General features: G+C 36.5%; 1 pseudogene across 1 annotated transcript; it reads left to right on the top strand.

Moving 5' to 3' along the window:
* The first annotated feature begins 529 nt into the window (after nucleotides 1-529).
* Nucleotides 530-3,061, top strand: LOC147623242 (non-functional NADPH-dependent codeinone reductase 2-like; annotated as a pseudogene). Its single transcript, XR_015269352.1, has 5 exons — nucleotides 530-921; nucleotides 1,220-1,400; nucleotides 1,719-1,958; nucleotides 2,313-2,492; nucleotides 2,715-3,061. The product of XR_015269352.1 is annotated as a non-functional NADPH-dependent codeinone reductase 2-like (transcript).
* Nucleotides 3,062-6,925: the final 3,864 nt, after the last annotated feature.

The following is a 6,925-nucleotide window of genomic DNA, read 5'->3' as shown; positions in this document are numbered from 1 at the left end:
AAGCAACTATGGTGTCCACAGAAATATTACTGTGTTTGCTTTTATGTGCTACCAACACAAAAAAACCTTGATGCTTTCAAATTTTATTCGGCATCTCTATATTATCTTAAGGAAGAGTTTCACAAAGTTGCCACGTGGCAAGAATTTGGAGGTTCGGGAAGAAGAGGAGGAGGTTTGGGTAGAATTTGCTTTTGGAAGCCTCAAAAGACATGTGCATAAAACTTTATGTATGGCATCAACATTTTAGAAACCTTTTTTTAAGCAATGTATAGACTTCCTCTTCATTTTTTATCAAGCGCGATATTTGAAGAAAACAAATGTACTTTTAAAAAAACATTATTATTACATATATATATATATATATATATATATTGAAATGACACAAATTGAACACCATAGCAAACAATAACAAACAGACACTACCATTACTATGTGCCTCACGATATCGTCGGAGGAGATTACTATGTGCCTCCCATGACCGCAGAGAAGCACTTGAACACATATTTTCCAAGGGCCATTTTAAATTTTTGATAAGCCCACAGTTAAGCTAAGCTGGGCCATTTTAAATTTTTGATAAGCCCACAGTTAAGCTAAGCTGAGGCAACCTTTCCAAAAAGCAGGACTACATATAACACACAAAGCACGACTTTCCAAAAAAGCCGATGACATCCCCACTCACGTCATTCAATACCCAAGAGTAGATGCATAAGACCACACCTTACAAGCAAGGAAATTTCTAAACAATCCAATTTTTGTACCCCTCTTTTATCGTAAAAATACTCTTTTTGGTTCCCTTAGGAAGCATGGCAGAGACTGCCAAGCTCAACACAGGAGCTTCCATCCCACTGCTAGGAATTGGCACTGCCCGATGACACCTTAAGCCACGAAGAGAAGAAGGCAGCCATCTCTGCAGCTCTAGAGGTAGCTCACCCTACATCATTACTGCTTGAAAACATGTTTAACACCCAACCCGCGCCCATGAAATTGAAAATATTGGGTTGAATTGAGTCAGAATTTGGGTTAGATTGAGTCAGAATTTGGGTTAGATTGAGTTAAACCTTCATTATGGCAGTTGGGTTCTGTGGTTTTTTGCATGAATGAAACCCCTAATCATGGCATTAATCACAAGCTTCGACACAGATTTGGGTTAAATTGAGTTAAATCTTCGGTTCTGTGTTTTTTGCATGAATGAAAACCCTAATCATGGCATTAATCACAGGTGGGCTACAGACACTTCGACACAGCAAGCCGCTACAATAGCGAAGGGTTTCTTGGGGAGGCCCTGCAGAGGCCATCAAGGCTGGCTCAGTGCAGCGAGAGGACCTCTTCATCACCTCCAAGCTATGGTGCTCTGATGCCTACCCTGAGGGTGTCCTCCCAGCCCTCCAAAAAAGCCTCAGGTTTTGTAATTCTTAACCATCTCTTAAGCCCTTAATTCTCGAGGCTTTTTTTAACTCTCATCCATCTCTTAAGCGCTTAATTGTGATTTTCTCCTCTGCCTTTAGTTGTTGATCCTCAGCTTTAAATTGTTGGTTACTCAATTAATTGGGGGATCTCTCTCTCTCTCTCTCTCTCTCTCTCTCTCTCTCTCTCTCTCTCACACACACACACACACACACACACACACACACACACACACACACACACAATGCATACACATATAAGCATATAATCCAGTGAATCATGACCATTGAAAATTAAAAACTATCATCATGTAGGGAATTGCAACTGGATTATTTGGACCTTTACCTCATCTATTGGCCAATTAGATTCAAGGAAGGTACGGGCTTAATACCAAAGCCCGATGATCTTTTGCCGTTAGATGTCAAAGGCACATGGAGAGCCATGGAGTACTGTGCCAAGCAAGGCCTGACAAGGACCATTGGTGTAGTAACTTCTCATCCAAGAAAATAATGGACTTGCTTGAGTTTGCCAAGATCCCTCCAGCAGTAAATCAGGTGAAGGTTTTTCTTTTCTTGCATTAGATTAGTTGTTCCTTACTTAAAATGTTTTTATCAAAGTAATCCATCTTTTAGAACTTTTTGTAGCCTCATCAAGGTAGGGTCCTCTTGATTTGTTAATATATCATTTTGATTGAATGTCAATCAAAATTTCACAAAATATTACTTTTGATTTTTTTTGGGGGGATAGGATATCATTTTTAATCCAATTATTTTCTTGATTTTTTTTTTGTATAAAAGGTTTGAAGGGGAATTTAATCATGATTTTTTATTCAATCATCAACTAGACTTTTAAATAAAGATTAGTATCTTTTAGTTTAATTTTATTGTACATACTTTTTTTGGGGGTAGGTTGAGATGCATCCCAAGTGGCAACAGAAGCAATTAAGAGAGGCATGTAACAAGGCCAACATTCATATTAGTGCATGGTCCCCATTAGGGGCCCCTCTTATGTAGTGGGGCTCACTTGCTATTTTAGATGATCCCACAATAAAACAGATTGCACTCAAGTATGGCAAGTCTCTGGCACAGGTCAGTAGATTTGTGACCAATTGATTTTCTTTTTGAGGTGATTATGGTAATGAAGAAATTTGTTTGCACGAGCGGTTTTGACAAGATTCTTTTAATGATATGGTTTTTTTTAAATAATGGCTTTTAGATTTTAGTGAGGCAACTAGTTTGCATTAGTGACTAGGAGTGGTTTTGTGACAAGGTTGTTATAATCATATGTTTAAAGCAAAAATTACCTTTTAGATTGTGTTGAGGTGGGGGTTGGACCAAGGAGTGAGTGTACTCCCAAAGAGCTTCAACAAAAAGAGGATGGTGGAAAATTTTGATGTGTTCCGTTGGTGCCTCTCATACGAAGATCATCATCACATCAACAAACTCGAGCAAAAAAAGAACATAAATGGCGACTTCTTTTGCAATCCTATGTTGGGGCCTTTCAAAAGTATCACAGAATTGTGGGATGGAGAAATGTAAGGCAATTATGGTTTGTGATCATGGAGAATAAACTTTGTTGACAAAAATATTTCTTCTTTTCTCAACCAATCAAATTACAAGCTTAAACCTTTGGAAATAGAGGCAATGCTTGATTTCCATCAATTTCTTTAAATCATTACTATTGGTATGATGTTTAAATTGCTTCCTTTTTCTTAACCAATCAAATTACATGCTTAAATCTTTGTAAATACAAAGCGATGCTTGATTTCCATCAATTTCTTTAGATCATTACTATTGATATGATGTTTTAAGATTGTCAAAAAGGAATGAAGGGAATTGTTATGACCATAGACCAAGTGATAAAAGAGATGCGAGAGGAAGCTCGAATTCTTGATAATAAATTGTGAGAGGGTATGACCTTTTTTACACAACTTATAAAAGGGTGATCTCTAAAAACAATGGAAATCAATTTGCTAAAAACACCTAAGTGCTAAAAATACACACTCTAAATTAGGTGTTGTTCACACGTATGCCTGTGGATCATGCTAGAGTGCTTCGAATCCTATGTGGTATGAACCGTTGAAATCATTTCACACCCATCTTCAACTTGAGCTTGTCTTTTCTCAACACTCCCCTTAAGGTCAAGTTTAGGTCTTCAATTCCAAGTAGCCTTTGAATTTTTTTGAACTTCTTTCTTGCCAATTCTTTGGTGAAGATATCTACTACTTGCTCTTCAGTCTTCACAAATTGTAGATCTACTTGTCCTTGTAGAATCATCTCTCACAAAGTGATAGTGTACCTCAATGTGTATGGTACGTGCATGAAACATGGATTATTGACTAACTGTATCAAGCTCATATTGTCACTGTATATAGACACATGTTGCTTCAACTCTATCTCTAAATCTACAAACGATTGTTCTATCCATGTAACTTCATAAGCTGCTTGTCTTGAAGCTCTATACACTACTTCTATAGCACTTAAGGCTATTGTAGGTTGTTTCTTTGACGTCCAAGAAATAAAACCATTTCTAATTGAGTAACACATGCTTGTGGTGCTTCTCCTTGTTGATGGATCTCTTGCCCAAACCACAACACAATATGTTTGGGGTTTTAAACTTATCTTCACACCAATCTTGAAGTCCATGATTTAATGTGCATTTGACATATCTCAAAATTCTCTTCATTGCATCCACATGAGGCTTTATTGGGCTTTGCATAAATTAACTTATCACTCGAATTTCATGAGCAATATCTATCCTTGTAATTGTAAGGTAAATTAGTTTTTCCACAAGTTGTCTATACAGGGTTTCATCTTTACATATTTGATCCTTTATCTATTTCAAGCTTTGCATTTACCTCTAAGGGTGTAGTTATACATTTTCAATTCATCAACAAACCATATTATTGTTCCAACATGTATATGACATATTTTCTTTGTGCTTTCTCACCTTTGATTATCTCCACTCCAAGGAAATATCTAAGCTCTCCTAAGTCTTTCATATTGAACTCTGCACAAGGTTATGCTTTTGCTTTAGCATTATCTTCTTCATTTACCTATCAAGATAAGATCATCCACATAAAGCACCAAAATTATAATGTTGTTTCCTTCTACCTTGATATAATGTTGCTTTCTTGTATCTTCACAAAGAGTGAAGGATCTGCATAACTGTTGTTGAAGTCAATGTTTCTCAAATAATTTGAGAATTTATCAAAACATGCTAGAGGTACTTTATTTAATCTATATATATCTTTTTTTTAAAAACTTGCACACATATGTTGGGTGATGAAATCTTTATCATCCACGTGCTTGTTCCATGTAGACTTGTTCCTTCAAATAACCACTAAGAAAAGCATTTCTCACATCCATTTGATGAAATATCCATCCTTGATTTTCTATTAAAGTAATAAAGGTTCTTATCGTAGCCATCTTTAAAATGGGTGAGAAGGTTTCTTCATAGTCTATTATATATTTGTGCATATCCCCTACTTCATAGTCTACTCCATGTGTTTGTGCATATCCCTTTGTAACAAGTCTTGCCTTGAACTTGTTTAGACTTCCATCTGAGTTATATATGATATTGTAAACCTATTTGCATCTAATTACTTTCATGTCATCCTTGTTTGGGATAAGATCCCATGTTTGATTCTCTTGAAGAGTATCAATCTCTTGATTCTCTTGAAGAGTATCAATCTCTTCATCCATATCCATTTTTCTACTCATGTATTTAGACTATTTAGACTTTCATCTGAGCTATATTTGATCTTGTAGACCTACTTGCATCTAATGACTTTCATGTCATCCTTGTGTGGGATAAGATCCCATGTTTAATTCTCTTGAAGAGCATCAATCTCTTCATCCATAGACATTTTCCACTCGTGGCTTTCTATAGCAAGGCTAAAACCTCTTTGTTTCAATTCTGTCACCTTTGTCATCTAAGCATAATGTTTGACCATAAAAAGAGTCATAAGTTAAACTTTGAACTGGATACTTTACACTTGTGGACCTTCAAGGTTGAATTTCTTCCACATCTTCACTTCCTTGATTGATCTGAGGGGTCACGTCTTGAGTACCACCTTCAAGGTCCACTCATGATAGTGTGAAGTCCTCCTTGAGGAATCTTACATACATGCGGAATCTATGTACCACTTATCTTTTTTCAAAGACTTTACTACTGATTACTACCACTAATTGATGACGCATAGCAAACAAGTTACGCTTATCTTTTTTCAAAGACTTTACTCTACTGATTACTACCACTAATTGATGACGCATAGCAAACAAGTTACGCTTATCTTCTTCTTTTCTCTCTCCTTCTGTTGAGGCATACTTCCCTTGCTTCAATGTGCCATTCTTTATATCTCTTTGCTTTGAATAGCAATCTTGAGCCCAATGTCCCATCTTGCCATAATTTACAAGCATCTTTGTTGTTTTATTCTCTTCTACCATTATATTCTCCTCGATTTGAGGATTGTCTTTAACCTTGGCCACTTTGAGTGTTTCTCTGACTCCCCCTATCTGTGGAGCTCCCATAGCTATTGTTATCTCTGCCTCTTCTAAGGTTTCTACCTCTTTGGCCTTGATGTCCTCATCCTCGACCTCTTCCTCTGTCTTTTCCACCATCACTAGTATATAGAGCACTTTTATCAACTCCAATCTCCTTTTGATGAGATTCTCCCTAGTATCTGTTCTTCAAGAATCATCTTTGCCACAAGTTCCTCAAAGTTTGGCAACCAATCTTAGGACGAAATAGATGTTGAAGTCTCTTCCAAGGTCTCTTATGCATAGCTCTATCATCTCTTTGTCCTCAAACAACTGGCTCACCAATCATGGCCACAGATACCTCTAATTTTTGTAACATAATCAAACATTGTGAGGTTCTTCTTCTCAATTGTGTGCAAATCTTCTTTGAGTTGCATCTTGCAAGATTTTGACACACTTTCAAACATACTTGAGAGTGTCTACCACATATTAGTAGCCAAATCACAATGTTTAATGTGTGGAATTATTGCTTGACTCATTGTCTAAGCAATAATGCTCATCACTTTTTTCTCCTTCAATTGCCATGCTTTGACATATATTTCATACTGTCTTTGGAAACTTTGTTGAGTCTCAAGAGCTTTATCAGCTCTCTCTTCAGCTTCTCTCCTACTGCATTCTAGTCGCTCTACATGCATGTTTGGCATTGTGTGTGCTCTAGTGAGTATACCCCATAGATCATATGACTAAAGGAATAACTTGATCTTGAACCTCCAAGCTTGATAATTTTCTTTTTCAAGCTTTTCAATAGGGCTGATTAAATTTCAGGCATCATAATTTGTCAGAGTTTATAGAAGTGAAAGGTTGAGAAACTTGCACAACTTTTGCTTGTAAAAAAGCTCAAAAGTCACCTTGTGTTGATATAAAATTTGTTGTAGATAATCGTGTTGAAAAAGCTTCATAATAGCTTCGAAAAAACTCTTTCTAGTCCAAGCGGCTTTGCACTTTTTTGCTTTTTGCTTTTGTTTTGAGAAAATTAGCTC

Source organism: Cibotium barometz, chromosome 27 (assembly GCF_041138505.1).
Source record: "Cibotium barometz isolate CiBa-2024 chromosome 27, ASM4113850v1, whole genome shotgun sequence".
Taxonomy (NCBI): domain Eukaryota; kingdom Viridiplantae; phylum Streptophyta; class Polypodiopsida; order Cyatheales; family Cibotiaceae; genus Cibotium; species Cibotium barometz.
This window is presented reverse-complemented; position numbering and strand designations above follow the sequence as displayed.